The sequence below is a fragment of the Rhinopithecus roxellana genome, chromosome 14, assembly GCF_007565055.1.
Source record: "Rhinopithecus roxellana isolate Shanxi Qingling chromosome 14, ASM756505v1, whole genome shotgun sequence".
Taxonomy (NCBI): domain Eukaryota; kingdom Metazoa; phylum Chordata; class Mammalia; order Primates; family Cercopithecidae; genus Rhinopithecus; species Rhinopithecus roxellana.
The window spans coordinates 89,886,431-89,903,434 of NC_044562.1; the positions used below are offsets into that span (position 1 = coordinate 89,886,431).

At 38.5% G+C, this 17,004-nt stretch overlaps 1 protein-coding gene across 1 annotated transcript in view; it reads left to right on the forward strand.

Moving 5' to 3' along the window:
* FAM117B (family with sequence similarity 117 member B) overlaps positions 1-17,004 on the forward strand; it is a 131,650-nt gene that overhangs the window by 75,116 nt on the left and 39,530 nt on the right. The window lies entirely within an intron of this gene.

Genomic DNA, 17,004 nt, shown 5'->3' on the forward strand with positions numbered 1-17,004 from the left:
GGTGGGGTTTCATCATATTGGTCAGCCTGGTCTTGAACTGACCTCAGGTGATCTGCCCACCTCGGCCTCACAAAGTACTGGAATTACAGGTGTGAGCCACCATGCCTGGCCAGCCTGTTTTTTAATTATTAGTTTTATTGCCATTGAGTTGTATGTGTTTCTTATATGTTTTGGAGATTAGCCTCTTATCAGATACGTAGTTTGCAAATATTTTCTCATTTTTTAGGTTGCTTTTTTACTCTGTTGATTGTATTCTGTGTTGTGCATAAGCTTTTTAGTTTTTGCTTTTTTTTGTCTGTACTTTTGATGTCATGAAATCATTGTCAAGATCAGTATCATGAAGCTTGTCCCCTATGTTTATTTCTAGGAGTTTCATAGTTCATGTCTTATATTTAAATCTTGAATCAATTTTAAATTGATTTTTCTATGGAGTAAGAGTATAGCTTCTTTCTTTTGCATGTGGATATTCAGTTTCCCCAGCACCATTTGTTGAAGAGACTGTCCTTCCCCCGTTGGCACCCTCATTGAAGATTGGTTGAGTGTTAATGTGTGGATTTATTTATGGGCTCTCTCTACTGTCCCATTGATATATGTCTTATCTTTATGCCAGTACTGTATTGTTTTTATTACTGTAACGTTTTAGTATGTCTTGAAATCAAGAAGTATGATGCCTGTAGCTTTGTTCTTTCTCAAGATTTATTTGGCTATTCATGGTCTTTAGTAGTTTGACATGAGTTTCAGAATTATTACCTATTTCCATAAAAATGCCACTGGGATTTTGATAGGGATTACATTGAATTTGTAGATGGTTTTGGGTAGTGTGGACGTTTAAACAGTATTAAATGTCTTCCAGTCCATGAACGTGAAATGCCTGTTTATGTCATCTTGAATTTCTTTAATCAGTGTTTTTTAGTTTTCTGTACACAAGTCTTTCACTTCCTTAGTTATGCTTATTCTTATGTTATTTTTGGTGCTGTTGTAAATGAGATTGCTTTCCTAATTTTCGTAATTTTTTTCTTATTTTTAATTTTTATTGGTACATAGTAGGTGTATATATTAATGGGGTAGCTGAGATATTTTGATACAAGCATATAATGCATAATAATCACATCAGAGTGAATGAGATCTCTATAATCTCAAGCATTTATGATTTCTTTGTATTACAAACATTCCAGTGATATTATTTTACTTATTTTTAAATGTATAATAAATTGTTGAGTGGAATCACCCTGTTGTGCTATCAATTACTAGATCTTATTCTATCTAACTGTATTTTTTGTACCCATTAACCATCCCCCTTCCCTTCTTGCCTGCTACTAACCTTCTCAGCCTCTGATCACCATCCTTCTATTCTCTGTCTCCACGAGTTCAACTGTTTTAATTTTAAGCTCCCACAAATGAGAACGTGCAAAGTTTGTCTTTCTCTGACTGGCTGATTTCACTTAACACGATGTCCTCCAATTCCATTCATGATGTTGCAAATGACAGGATCTCTTTTTTTGTTATGGCTGAATAGTACTCCATCGTGTTTATGTACCACATTTTCTTTATGTATTCATCTGTTGATGGACACTTAGGTTGCTTCCAAATCTTGGCTATTGGGAATAGTGCTGCAATAAACATGGGAGTGCAGATCACTTTTTGATATACTGATTTTCTTTCTTTCAGGTATATGCCTAGGAGTAGGATTGCTGGATCATATGGTTCCTCTATTTTTTGTATTTTGAGGAACCTCCAAACTGTTCTCCTTAGTGGTAGTACTAATTTACATTCCCACCAACAGTATATGAGGGTTCCCTTTTCTACACATTCCTGCCAGTATTTGTTATTGCCCGGCTTTTGAATAAAAACCATTTTAATTGGGGTGAGATGGTATCTCATTGTAGTTTTGATTTGTGTTTTTGTGATGACCAGTGATACTGAGCACCTTTGCATATACCTGTTTGTCATTTGTATGTCTTTTGAGAAATATATGTTGAGATCTTTTGCCCATTTTAAATTGGGTTATTAGAGTTTTTCCTATTGAATTGTTTGAGCTCCTTATATATTTTGGCCATTAATCCCTTGTTGGATGGGTGGTTTGCAAATATTTTCTCCCATTCTTTGGGTTGTCTTTTTACTTTGTCGATTGTTTCCGTTACTGTGCAGAAGCTTTTTAACTTAATATGACCCTATTTGTCCATTTTCGCTTTGGTTGCCTGTGCCTGTGCGTTGTTACTCAAGAAATCTTTGCCCAGACCAACATCATGGAGAGTTTTCATGTAGTAGTTTCATAGTTTGAGGTCTTAAAGTCTTTAATCCATTTTGATTTCATTTTTGTATATGGTGAGAGATAGGGTCTAGTTTTATTCTTCTGAATATGAATAACCAGCTTCCCCAGCACCATTTATTGAACAGACTGTCCTTTCCCCGTGTATATTCTTGGCATCTTTATCAAAAATGAGTTTGCTGTAGATGTATGGATTTATCTCTGGATTCTTTCTTCTATTCCACTGACCTCTGTGTGTCTGTTTTTATGCCACTACCATGCTGTTTTGGTTACTGTTGTTCTGTAGTATAATTTGAAGTCAGGTAATGTGATTCCTCCAGTTTTGTTCTTTTTGCTCAGAGTAACTTGGTCTTTTGTGGCTCCTTATAAATTTTAGGATTTTTTTTTCTATTTCTGTGAAGAATATTGTGGCATTTTCATATAGATTGCATTAAATCTCTAGATTGCTTTGGCTAGTATGAACATTTCAACAATATCTGTTCTTTTAATCCATGAACATGGGATTTCTTTCCTTTTCTTGTGTGTCTTTAATTTCTCCACTCAGTGTTTTACAGTTTTCAATGAAGAGATCTTTCACTTCTTTGGTTAAGTTAATTCCTAGGTATTTTATTTTATTTGTAGCTATTGTAAATGGAATTACTTTGTTGGTTTCTTTTTCAGATTAATTGCTGTTGGCATGTAGAAATATCACTGATTTTTGTATGTTGATTTTGTATCCTGCAACCTTGCTAAATTTATCAGTTCTCTCTTTTTTTTTGGTGGAGGCTTTAGGTGTTTCCAAATATAAGATCATGTTATCTGCAAACAAGGATAATTTGACTTCTTCCATTCCAATTTGGGTGCCCATTACTTCCTTCTCTTTTCCAGTTGCTCTGTCTAGCTCTTCCAGTACTATATCGAGTAACAGTGGTGAAAGTGGGCATCCTTGTCATGTTCCCTGTCTTATAGGAAAGGGTTTCCATTTTTCCCTATTCAATATGACACTAGCTATGGGTCTGTCATAAATGACTTGTATTATATTGAGATATGTTCCTTCTATACCCAGTTTTTTGAAGGTTTTTATCATGAAGAGATGTTGGATGTTATCAAATGCATTTTCAGCATCAAAATGATCATATAGTTTTTGTCCTCATTCTGTTAATGTGATATATCACATTGATAGATTTGCATTTGTTGAACTATCCTTGTATCCCTGGGATAAATTCCATTTGGTCATAATAAATGATCTTTTTAATGTGTTGTTTAATTCAGTTTGCTAGTGTTTTGTTGAATTTTGCATCAATATTCATCAGTGATAATGGCCTATAGTTTTCTTTCTTTGAAGGTTTGTTTTTGGTAACAGGGTAATACTGGCCTCATAGAATGAGTTTGAAAATATTCCCTCCCCTGTTGTTCAGAATAGTTTTAGTAGGATTGGTATTAGTTCTTCTTTAAATATTTGGTAGAATTCAGCACTGAAACCATCGGGTCCTGGGATTTTCTTTGCTGAGGTCCTTTTTATTATGGTTTTGACTTTGTTACTTGTTACTAGTCTGTTCAAGTTTTGGATTTATTCATGGTTCAATATTGGTAGATTGTGTGTGTCTAGGAATTTATGCATTTATTCTAGATTTTCCAGCGTATTGGCATATAGTTGCTCATGTAGCCAGTAATGATCCTTTGAATTTCTGTGGTATTGGTTGTAATATCTCCTTTTCCCTCTCTGATTTTATTTAGATCTCTCTTTTTCTCTTAGTCTGGCTAAAGATTTGTCAGTTTTATCTTTTCAAAATCTACCTTTTTGTTTTGTTGATCTTTTGTATTTTCTTCATGTCAAATTCATTTATTTTTGTTCTAATCTTTTTTATTTATTCTCCTAATTTTGTGTTTGGTTTGCTCTTTTCTGGTTCTTTAAGATGCATTATTAGGTTGTTTATTTGAAGTTTTTCTTTTTTTTTGATGTAGGCACTTTTAGCCATAAAATTCCCTCTTAGTACTGCTTTCACTGTATCCCATAGGTTTTGGTATGTTGTGTTTCCATTATCTTTTTTTTTTTTTTTTTTTTTTTGAGAAGGAGTTTCACTCTGTTGCTCAGGCTAGAGTGCAGTGGCGTGGTCTCGGCTCACTGCAACCTCTGCCCCCCGGGTTCAAACAATTCTGTTGTCTCAGCCTCCCAAGTAGCTGGGATTACAGGCACACACCACCATGCCCAACTAATTTTTGTATTTTTAGTAGAGATGAGGTTTCACCGTGTTGGCCAGGCTGGTCTCGAATTCCCAACTTGAGGTGATCCGCCTGCCTCAGCCTCCCACAGTGCTCGGATTACAGGCTTGAGCCACCATGCCTGGCCCTCCATTATCATTTGTTGTAAGAAATTTTTAAATTTCCTTAATTTCTTCATTGACCCATTGGTTATTCAAGAGCATATTGTTCAGTTTTCATGTTTTTTTTTTATAGTTTCCAAAATTCCTCATTACTGATATCTAATTTTATTCCATTGTGGTCAGTGAAGATGCTTGATATTATTTCAGATTTTTCAGAATGTGTTAAGACTTTTTTTTGGGACCTAACAGATGGTCTATCCTTGAGAATGATCCATGTGCTGAGGAAAAGAATGTGTGTATTCTACAGCTGTTGGTTGAAATATCTATTAGGTGCATTTGGTTTATAGTATAGATTGAGTCTTTTTTTTGTTGTTGTTGTTGATTTTATGTATAGATGATCTGTTCAATACTGAAAGTGGGGTGGTGAAGTCTCCAGCTGTTATTGTATTGGGGTCTATCTCTATTTAGATCTAATAATATTTGCTTTATATATTTGTGTGCTCCAGTGTTGGGTGCATATATATTACAGTTATATCCTCTTGCTGAATTGAGGATATAACATCCATGTAGTGACCTTCTTTGTCTCTTCTTACAGTTTTTGTCTTGAAACTACTTCTGCTCTTTTTTGGTTTACATTTGCATAGAACATCTTTTTCCATCCCTTTTTTTTCAACCTATATGTTTCTTCATAGATGAAATGTATTTCTTTTTTTTTTTTTTTTTTTTTTTTTTTTTTTTTTGAGACGGAGTCTCGCTCTGTCGCCCAGGCTGGAGTGCAATGGCCGGATCTCGGCTCACTGCAAGCTCCGCCTGCCGGGTTCACGGCATTCTCCTGCCTCAGCCTCCAGAGTAGCTGGGACTACAGGCGCCCGCCACCTCGCCCGGCTAGTTTTTTGTATTTTTTAGTAGAGACGGGGTTTCACTGTGTTAGCCAGGATGGTCTCGATCTCCTGACCTCGTGATCCGCCCGTCTCGGCCTCCCAAAGTGCTGGGATTGCAGGCTTGAGCCACCGCGCCCGGCCAAAATGTATTTCTTGTAGGCAACAGATCATTGGGTCTGTTGTTTATTCATTTAGCCACTGTGTGTTTTGTTTGGAGAGTTTAGTCCATTTTCATTCAGTGTTATTATTGAAGAGTAAAGACTTACTCCTGCCATTTTGTTACTTGTTTTCTGGTTGTTTTGTGGTCTTCCTTCTTTCCTTCCTTCGTATCTTCCTTTTAGTGAAGGTGATTTTCTCTGGTGGTATGATTTATTTTCTTGCTTTTTATTTTTAGTGTATCTGTTATATGTTTTTTGATTTGAGATTACCACAAGGCTTCCAAATTCTCTTATAACCCATTATTTTAAGCTGATAACAACTTAACACTGTTGCAAACAAACAAGCAAAAGGAAAACTAATAAAAACTCTACACCTTAACTTCCTTTCCCTGCTTTTAAGCTTTTTTTTCTATTTATTTCACTGTCTGTGTGTTAAAGAATTCTTTTAGTTATTATTTTTGATTGGTTCATCGTTTAGTCTTTCTACGTAAGAATGATTTACACACCACAGTTATGGTGTTATAATAGTCTGTTTTTCTGGGTTCTTACCAGTGACTTTTGCACTTTTATGTGATTTCTTATTGCTCATTAATGTCTGTTTCTTTCTGAAGTACTCTTTAGCATTTCTTGTGGGCCAAGTCTGGCATTGATGAAATCCCCCAGCTCTTGTTTGTCTGGGAAAGTCTTTATTTCTCCTTCATGTTTGAAGAATATTTTTGCCAGTATTATTCTAGGGTAAAAGCTTTTTACTTTCAGCACTTTAAATATGTCATGCCACTCTCTCCTGGCCTGTAAGGTTTCCACTGAAAAGTTTGTTGCCAGATGTGCTAGAGTTCCATTACATGTTATTTGTCTCTTTTCTCTTGTAGCTTTTAGGATTCTTTCTTTATCCTTGACTTTTTGGGAGTTGTGTTGAGGTAGTCTTCTTTGGGTTAAGTCTGTTTGGTAATGTATAACCTTCTTCTACTTGGATATTGATATCTTTCTCTAGATTTGGGAAGTTCTCTGTTGTTATCCATTTGAATAAACCTTCTACCCCTATCTCTTTCTTTACCTCCCCTTTAAGGCCAATAACTTCAATTTGCCCTTCTGAGGCTGTTTTCTAGATCCTGTAGGCATACTTTATTGTTTTCTTTTTTTTTTTCTTTTGTCTCTTTTGACTCTGTGTTTTCAAATAAACTGCCTTCGTGCTTACTATTTTTTTCCTCTGCTTGATCAGTTCTACTACTAAAAGACTCTAATGCATTCTTAAGTATGTCAGTTGCATTTTTCAACTCCAGAATTTCTGCTTCTTTTTAATTATTTCAATCTCTTTGTTAAATTTGTCTGATAGAATTCTGAATTCCCTGTGTTACCTGGAATTTCTTTGAGCTTCCTCAAAACAGCTATTTTGAATTTTCTATCTTAAAGGTCACATATCTGCTTCTCTAGCATTGGTCTCTGGTTCATTTGGTGAGGTCATGCTTTCGTGAATGGTCTTAATGCTAATGGATGTTAATCTGTGTCTGGGCATTGAAGAGTTAGGTATTTATTGTAGGTCTTTGTAGTGCAGGCTTGCTTGTACCTGTCCTTGGGAAAGATTTTCAGATATTTGCAAAGCCTGGGTGTTGGCTGGGTGCAGTGGCTGACACCTGTAACTCTCCAGCACTTTGGAAGTTTGAGAAGGGCAGATTGCTTCAGCTCAGGAGTTTGAGACCAGTCTGGGTAACATGGCGAAACCCCATCTCTACAAAACAAAAACAAAAACAAAAACAAACCCAGGTGTGGTGGCATATGCCTACAGTCTCAGCTACTTGGGAGGCTGAGGTGGGAGGATCACTCAAGCCCAGGAAGTTGAGGCTACAGTGAGCTGAGATGGTGCCACTACTCCGGCCTGGGTGACAGAGGGAGATCCTGTCTTAAAAAAAAAACAAAACATAGGTGTTGTAATCTAAGCTGTGTCTTTGTTAGGGTGCACCCCAAGCTCAGTAATGTTGTGATATTCTTGCAGAGTTGTAGATATACTGCCTTGACGATGTTGGTTAAGATCCAGAAGAATTATCTGGATTACAAGGCAGAGACCCTTGTTGTGTTCCGTTTCTTTCTCAAGACACTCACAAACAGAGTGTCCTTCTCTGTTCTGAGCCTCCTGGAGCTGGGAGAGGGATGACACAAGCACCCCTGTGACTACTACCAATGTGATTGCACTGGGTCAGACCTGAAGCCAGCATAGCTTTTCACCCAAGGCCTGCTGTAACCACTATCTGGCTAGTGTTTATGGTTACTCAGGGCCCTGGGGCTCTGCAGTAAGTAGGTGGCGAAATCAGCTAGGTTTATGTCCTTTCCTTCCTGGTGGTAAGTTTCCCCAGGTCCTGGGCAGGTCCAGAGATGTTGTAGGGAGTCAGGGACTAGAGTCAAAAACCTTAGAAGTCTTTCTGGCAAGCTGGCACTCAGACCACAAGATGCAGTCCTTGCCACTCTTTCCTCCCCTATCCATAGGCAGAGGAGCCTCACCTTGTAGCCACTACTGCCACATACCCACAGGTAGTACTGCCAGGCCACTGCTGCCAGTGTTCCCTTAAGGCCCAAAGGCTCTTCAGCCAGCTTGTGGTTAATGCTACCTGGCGTGGAACTCACCCTTCAGGGCAGTGGTTTCCCCTCTGGCCCAGGGCAGGTCCGGAAATGCCATCTAGAGCCAAGGCCTGGAATCGAGAACCCCAAAAGCCCGCTTGGTGCTCTATGCCACTGTGGCCAAGCTGGTACCTAAGGTGGAAGACAGAGTTCCCTTTATTTTTACTTTTTTTTCCCTCTGCTTTTCTCAGGCAGGAGTATTCCCATAGCTACCATAGCTGGGAACACGCTGAGTCTCACCTGAAGCTAGCAAGTCTCAGAGTCTTATCCAAGGTCCACACTGCCTGGCCATGACTGCTGGTTTCTCAGGGCCCACAGGCTCTTTAGTCTGATGGGTCCTGCTGGTACTGGTTTCTTTCCTTCGAGGCAGCAAGTTCCCTTCTGGCCTAGGGTGTGTCTAGAAATGTCCTCCAGGAGCTGAGACCTAGAAAGGGGGCCTCATGTCTCTGAGTGGTGTCCTATCCTGTTTGGCTGAGCTGGTATCCAAGATGCAAGACAAAGAATATATCTCTTTTGGAGCTGTGAACTGTGTAACCTGGGGTTGGGTGGCACCAGCACACCATTGGCCGCCCCTGCTCATATGTTAGTAGGTTCCGTGTCCCCCAAGTCCACTGGCTCTGAGCCCAGTTACGTTAGGACTTGCTTAGGATTTGCAGTCTCTGTGTCCTACACTGCCTTTCAAATTTATTTGGGGCCCTAGAGTACTTTAGTCTGCAGTGATGAAGCTTTCTGGAATTCAAGTTCTGGCCATGGGGTTGGGCAATTCCCCTCTGGCTAAGGCTAGTTTAAGTACTCCCTCTATGGGTGGGTGTCAGCTGAGTTCAGCCTATTTTGCTTTCTGCAGCGATGGCGGCACTGAGTTCAGTGCAATCTCTCACAACCGCTGTGCTCTCCCTCTCCCAGATGCGCACCACACAGTTCGCTGCAGTGGCAAACGGGTGAAGGAGGGAGGGGGAATGGTGCCATTGGCTATTCAAACCTGTCTTTCCTACCCTCTTCCAATGCCTCTTTTAGTGATATGAAGTTAAAACCAGGTACTGTGTGTGCTCATCTGATTTTTGGTTCTTTTTTTTTTTTTTTTTTTTTTGAGACGGAGTCTCGCTCTGTCGCCCAGGCTGGAGTGCAGTGGCCGGATCTCAGCTCACTGCAAGCTCCGCCTCCCGGGTTTATGCCATTCTCCTGCCTCAGCCTCCCGAGTAGCTGGGACTACAGGCACCCGCCACCACGGCCCGGCTAGTTTTTTTTTGTATTTTTAGTAGAGACGGGGTTTCACCATGTTAGCCAGGATGGTCTCGATCTCCTGACCTCATGATCCGCCCGTCTCGGCCTCCCAAAGTGCTGGGATTACAGGCTTGAGCCACCGCGCCCGGCCTGATTTTTGGTTCTTATGAAGGTGCTTCTTGGTGTATAGATAGTTGTTAAATTGGTGCCCTTCTTGGGATAACAATGAGTGCAGCCTTCTATTCTGCCATCTTGCTGCCTGCATTCCAGAACCTTTTTTCGTAATTTCCTTTTTAGATATTTGTTAATGTTTGGAAGCACATCTGATTTTTTTGTTGTTGATTTTGTATCCTGCAACTTGTTTTTAGTTGTAACAGTTTGTTTTGTGGAGTTTTAGGATTTTCTATAATAACATAATGTTGTGTCCAAATGGGACAATTTTAATTCTTGTTTTTCCAATTTGGAGGCTATTTATTTAGCCTAATTGTCCTGGTTAAGACTTCTAGTACTGTGTTGAATAGAAGTGACAAGAGTGGGGCATCCTTGCCTTGTTCCTGATCCTAGAGAAAAAGCTTTCAGTTTTTCTTCATTGAATGTGGTGTTAGCTGTGGGCTTCTCCTTTGTGAACTTTATTTTATTATTTTGAGATGCTTTTCTGTTATTCCTGGTTTGTTTTTACCATGAAAGGGCGTGAATTTTTTGAGTTTTTTTCTGTATCTGTTGAAATGATCATATAATGCTATTCTTTATTTTGTTAATGTGGCTTATTATATCAGTTGTTTTTTTGTTTATTGAATCTTCTATGCATCGTAGGGATAAATTCCACTTTGTTGTGGTATATAATTTTTTAAAAATTTTGTTGTTGGTTGGGTTTGCTGGCATTTTATTGAGGATCTTTGCATCTGTATTTGTCAAGGAGTAACTAATACATTTTTTAACCTCATTAAAAATAATTTTGAAGATGTACTCCAGGTCTTAACAATGAACCTGGCCCTATGTGCTCCACTCGTTGATGCTTCCCAGTGATCTAGTTTGTTTGGAATGCTTTTCCCACCATTTGACTGGATGACTTGTACTCTGGTAGTATCTCCTCATTCCATAAAACTCTGCCTACCTGCCTCCCCTGTCCTTCCAATTCTGGATTAGGTGCCTTTCTTAGGGGACTTCTGTCATCACATATATCATAACTAGCTATTTATTCCTTCTCTCCTAGAAAAAGCTATTTGAGAATAAGAGCTGTATTTCCTCTTGACCTCCAATCGTTAATCCAGTGTCTGACACATTATTAGATACTTTTAAATATAAGTCTTCTAGTATGTAAGACAAAACTGAACAAAATCAAAACATTTAATTAAAACTCAGTTTTACTTTTTATTAATACCTAAGTGTCCTACAATCAAAGCACAGCTTCTTAGTTGAACAAAGAAAGCAATTCTCTTTGGCTTTAGGAGTCTAAGTAAAACTGATGTCTTTGCTAGGTATTTTTTCCTGCCCTGAACATCTTATCACTGAAGTGAGCAAAGCTGTCTGTTGCTCCTTATGTTTATTTTTATTTATCTTAGTAATTAATACTGTTATTCTCATCTTTAATTTGTTCTTAATAAATCTATAGGAATCTTTTATATACCTTTGCTTTTCTTTGAATTAATTTTTATACTTAAAATTACTGTCATTTAATAATTTTCCTGATTTTTAAAACTTTTTATTTTGAGAAAAATCTTAAGTGTACAGAAGAGTTGCAAGGATATTAAGTACCAGTATACCTTTCACCTATATTTACCAAGTAACATTTGCCACATTTTGCTTTATTTTTGTCTGTATGTACAATTACGTTATTTGCTAATCATTAGTAAGTTGCAGACATTCTAACTCTTCTTACTTGTTTCAGCATGTATATGAACAAGGACTTTTAAAAATACCAATATAATTATCAAATTCAGGAGATTTAAGATTGATATAATACTGTTATTTAATATATGGTTTATATTCCAAATTTTTCAGTTGCTCAGATTGTGTGCTCTATAGCAATTTCCCCTGTAATCTAGGATGCAGTCAGGGAGCACACATGGCATTTACATGTCATTTCTTTTTTTTTTTTTTTTTTTGAGACAGAGTCTCGCTCTGTCGCCCAGGCTGGAGTGCAGTGGCTGGATCTCAGCTCACTGCAAGCTCCGCCTCCCGGGTTTACGCCATTCTCCTGCCTCAGCCTCCCAAGTAGCTGGGACTACAGGTGCCCGCCACCACGCCCGGCTAGTTTTTTGTATTTTTTTAGTAGAGACGGGGTTTCACCGTGTTAGCCAGGATGGTCTCGACCTCCTGACCTCGTGATCCGCCCGTCTCAGCCTCCCAAAGTGCTGGGATTACAGGCTTGAGCCACCGCGCCCGGCCACATGTCATTTCTATTCAATATCCTTTAATCCAGGGAAGTTCCTCAGCCTGAGTTTTTGAGTCTTTCATGACATTAATGTTTTTTAAGAGTGTAACCAGTATTTTTTTGAATGTTGTCCACTTGGGTTTATATATTCCTTTGTGATAAGATTCAATTTGTTACATTTTTGTTAGGAATACTTATGGGATGTATGTTCCTTTCTGTGCCTGTGGATCAAGAGTCATATGAAGTCAGTGATGTTAAGTTTGATCCATCAGAAACCTTTGTAACTAATAAGTAATTTGTGGAGAAATAGTTGAGATTGTAAATATTCTGTTCTCCAAGAAACACTCATTGGTTTTAGCATTTGTTGATGATTATTACTTAAGTCAGTTATTACTGTAATAGTTCCAAAATGATGACTTTGTAGCTCTATCATTCTTCTGTATTGATTTGTTGTCTAATACTTTCTAATGGAGGTATTTCTTTATGGAATTGTCCTAAAGGGAGTTCATAAAATATTAGTGGAAATGACCTAAGATTTTTCTCCTTTTTATTATGAAAATGTTATATGTACAAAAAAAAATCAGAAGAATACTACAGCTCTACAGCTGTGATTCAAGAGTTTTAAACATTAGTCATATTTGCTTTACCTATCTTGTATGTATGTGTGTGTTTGCTGCAATTTTTGAAAGTATGTTGGAGATATTATGATATTTTTATCCCTAAATATTTCAATATGTATCTCCTAAGAATATTTTCTATATAACCTTAATAGCAGTAGGTCACCTAAAAAAAAAATAACAATTCCATAATATCATGTAATAACCAGTTTATGTTAAAATTTCCCCAATATGTCTTTTTTTTTTTTTTTTAATGACCCAATTCAACATTTATACATTACACTTGGACCCAGAAGGACCCAATTCAACATTCATACGTTGCACTTGGTTTCTCTGAAGTCTTCCTTAATTTAGAACAGGTCATTCTCGCACTTGTTTTCTTAATTACATTAAGTTTTTAAATTAATTATTCTTCACTTTAGAAAGAAAATGAACTTTTTGGTTTTGTAATTAGCAAGTAATTTGTGAGTTTTGGCACCACATAAATATCCTGTTCTTCAGTAGCTTTTACCTAATAGTTTTCGCTTCCATCGATGATCCTTGTCTAAATCAGTTATTTTCTTGGAGGTTGCATGTGCCCAAGCCCACAACCACACATACAATCACAAATGAACAAGAAAAACTGTTTTTTTTTGGTTACACACAAGATATCATAGTCTATACATTTTTCTGCAACCTTGTATTTCACTTAATATATTAAGGAGATTTCCTAAATAGAGGGATTCCCTCTTATCTCTAAGGGTTCCTCCCCTCTTACATAGGGAGAGGTATAAACCAACTTTTTTTTTTTCAAACTGTATTTGAGAACCTCTAATAAGGTCTGAATTAAATACTAAACTACCATTTGAAATGCAGGGATAAAAATTTAAACACTTTTTGAATTTGGAATTGTATTTATAAAGTAACTCTTTGTCACGATTTTAGCCTGAAGTTTTCATATAAACAGTAATATAAAATGTATGAAAGAGGCCGGGCGCGGTGGCTCAAGCCTGTAATCCCAGCACTTTGGGAGGCCGAGACGGGCGGATCATGAGGTCAGGAGATCGAGACCATCCTGGCTAATACGGTGAAACCCCGTCTCTACTAAAAAAAAAATACAAAAAACTAGCCGGGCGACGAGGCGGGCGCCTGTAGTCCCAGCTACTCGGGAGGCTGAGACAGGAGAATGGCGTGAACCCGGGAGGCGGAGCTTGCAGTGAGCTGAGAGCCGGCCACTGCACTCCAGCCTGGGCAGCAGAGCAAGACTCCGTCTCAAAAAAAAAAAAAAAAAAAAAAAAAAAAAAATGTATGAAAGAGATGGGTTATCATTTGCATTTGGTTAGAATTTGCAAAAAACTCTTTTCATAAAACTTATTTTATTTCTACCCTCTGTTTTACTTGAAATTATTATGGCCATTTTTTTCATCAAAAATTATTTGCATTCTTTCATCTGTCTTTATGACCATAGAGATAACAAAATAAGTTACGACTTCTTGGCCTAATGGAATGAAAATAATAATGAACATTTACTGAGTGAATGTTTTGTTATTGGCACTGTGCTTAAAAATTTAACCCTTTACACATACTAACTCTTTTAATTACGTTATAATTTTAGTAGGTAGATGACATTATTCCTTTTTTTTGAGACAGGGTCTTGCTCTGACACCCAGGCTGGAGTGCAGTGGAGCAAGCACAGCTCACTGCGGCCTCAACCTCCCAGGCTCAAGCAATCATCCCACCTCAGCCTTTCAAGTAGCTAGGACAACAGTCGTGAGCCATGATGCCTAGCTAATGTTTTGCATTTTTTTTAGAGACGAGGTCTCCCTATGTTCCCTAGGCTGGTCTTGAATTCCTGGGCTCAAGTGATCCTGAAGCCTTGGCGTCTCGAAGCACTGGGATTAGCCATGCATAAGCATGAGCCACGGTGCCTGGCCTTACATTATTCTTATAAATGAGGAATTTAAAAATTCATATAGGAGAAGCATCTTAAGATACTTTTTTTTTTTTGAGATAGAGCCTTGCACCGTCGCCCGGGCTAGAGTGCAGTGTCGAGATCTCGACTCACTGCAACCTCCATCTCCCAAGTTCAAGCAATTCTCCTGCCTCAGCCTCCCAAGCAGCTGAGATTACGGGTGCCTGCCACTACACCTGGCTAATTTTTTGTATTTTTAGTAGAGACGGGGTTTCACTATGTTGGCCAGGCTGTCTCAAACTCCTCACCTCATGATACACCCACCTCGGCCTCCCAAAGTGCTGGGATTACAGGTATAAGCCACTGTGCCTGGCCCAAAAAATGTTATTTAACTGATCTGAAACTTAAATGTGTTTGTTTAACACCAACATATGTGATTCTGAACCACGCATACTATGCTGCTTATTCACAATAGCAAAGACATGGAATCAACCTAAATGCCAATCAACAGTAGCCTGGATAAGGAAAATGTGGTACATATACACCATGGACTACTATGCAGCCATAAAAGTAAACAAGATCATGTCCATTGCAGGAACATGGATGGAGCTAGAGGCCATTATCCTTAGCAAACTAACCCAGGAACAGAAAACCAACTACTGTGTGTTCTCACTTATAAATGGGAGCTAAATGATGAGAACACACGGACACATAGAGGGGAAGAGCAGATTTTGGGGCCTTCTAGAGGGTGGAGGCTGGGAGGAGGGAGAGGATCAGGGAAAGCAGCTAATGAGTACTAGGCTTAGTACCTGGGTGACAAAATAATCTGTACAACAAACCCCCATGACACGAGTTTACCAGTTTACCTATATAATAAACCAGTACATGTACCCTTGAACCTAAAAGTTAAAAAAAAAAAAAAAGAATTCATTTGTTAAGATTTTAAATTTTATAGTATTAAGTTTATTATTTTGATTTTGGTTTTTGATTTTGATACTTTATGCTATATGGTCCTATTTACATGTTGATCTTTGTGACAGGTATTTTAACAATGGACTTAAAGAACCTGTGGACCCTAATATGAGAAATTATAAGTACAGTAGGGGTCACCTCTGGGATGTGTGACATCAGTTGGTAACCTCAAAGTGAAACTGGAGTTTAGGGTGAAATAGGGCATAGAGTGGTGGGAAGTTGACCAAATTGTAGCCCTTCCTTTTGATTCAGTGTATTTAAGGATCTTTGTCAGAATGGAGTCCTTTTAGCTATAAGGAGAAGATCCAGACCTGGAACATGACTAATTAGAATTGCAGTTTCTTCATTTTTGAAAACTTTTCCTTCCCCATTTGAAACTAGACCATTTTATAATTAGTAATTGGTACGTTGATAGTGCAAAGAATATTCAAACTGCACAGTATTTTTTGGTATTTTTTATTATTTCATGTAGTGCAAAATTCAAAAGGTACAGCAGGGTATACACTAAGGGTCTTTTTCCCCAGAGACAGCGACTGGTACCAGTTCTCTTTGTTACCATGTATTTTCTTCCAGATATAATTTACATACACATACATTCTTTTTAACAGTCCCATATAAAGGCAGTTGCTATACACACGGTACTGAGCCTTGAGGTTTTTCACTTAACAGTATATCATGGGCCGGGCGTGGTGGCTCAAGCCTGTAATCCCAGCACTTTGGGAGGCTGAGATGGGCGGATCACGAGGTCGGGAGATCGAGACCATCCTGGCTAATACGGTGAAACCCCGTCTCTACTAAAAAATACAAAAAACTAGCCGGGCAAGGTGGCGGGCGCCTATAGTCCCAGCTACTCAGGAGGCTGAGGCAGGAGATTGGCGTAAACCCGGGAGGCGGAGCTTGCAGTGAGCTGAGATCTGGCCACTGCACTCCAGCCTGGGCGACAGAGCGAGACTCCGTCTCAAAAAAAAAAAAACAACAACAAAAAAACAAACAGTATATCATGGAGATTATTTCATGTCTGTATATTGTGAATTTCCTTATTCATTTTTTATGGCTGCACAGTACTCTGTTATAAAGGTATACCACAATTTATTTAGCCAGGCCTAAATAAATCTAACTTATTTACGTTGTTTCAGTCTTACTTGTAATAACAGTGCTACAGGGATAATAGGCAAGTCATTTTGTACATAAAGATGTACATTTGGTATCTGTGCAGGATAAATTGTTAAATAAGGGGTTGCTGTGTCAGTTTGTGCATTTATAACTTTGACAGCAGGTGCTGAATATGCCCCCATAAAGGCTGTACACTCCCACTAACAATATAGGAAAGTTTATATTAGCAAATTGCTCAATCTTGTTGAAGCTTTAACTTTCATTTCCCTTCTTATCAGTGAGGTTGAGCATAGTTTCATGTGCTAGGAACTCATTTGTATTTTCTTTCCCAGTATACTCTTTAAATTCTAGGTTTGGTATAACTACTTAAGGTTTAACTTTTTTTTTTTTTTTTCAAGACGGAGCCTCCCTCTGTCATCCAGGCTGGAGTGCAGTGGCACGATCTCGGCTCACTGCAATCTCCACCTCCCGAGTTCAAGCAATTCTCCTGTCTCAGTCTCCTGAGTAGCTGGGATTACAGGTGCACACCACCACGCCCGGCTAATTTTTGTATTTTTAGTAGAGATGAGGTTTCACCATGTTGGTCAGGCTGTTT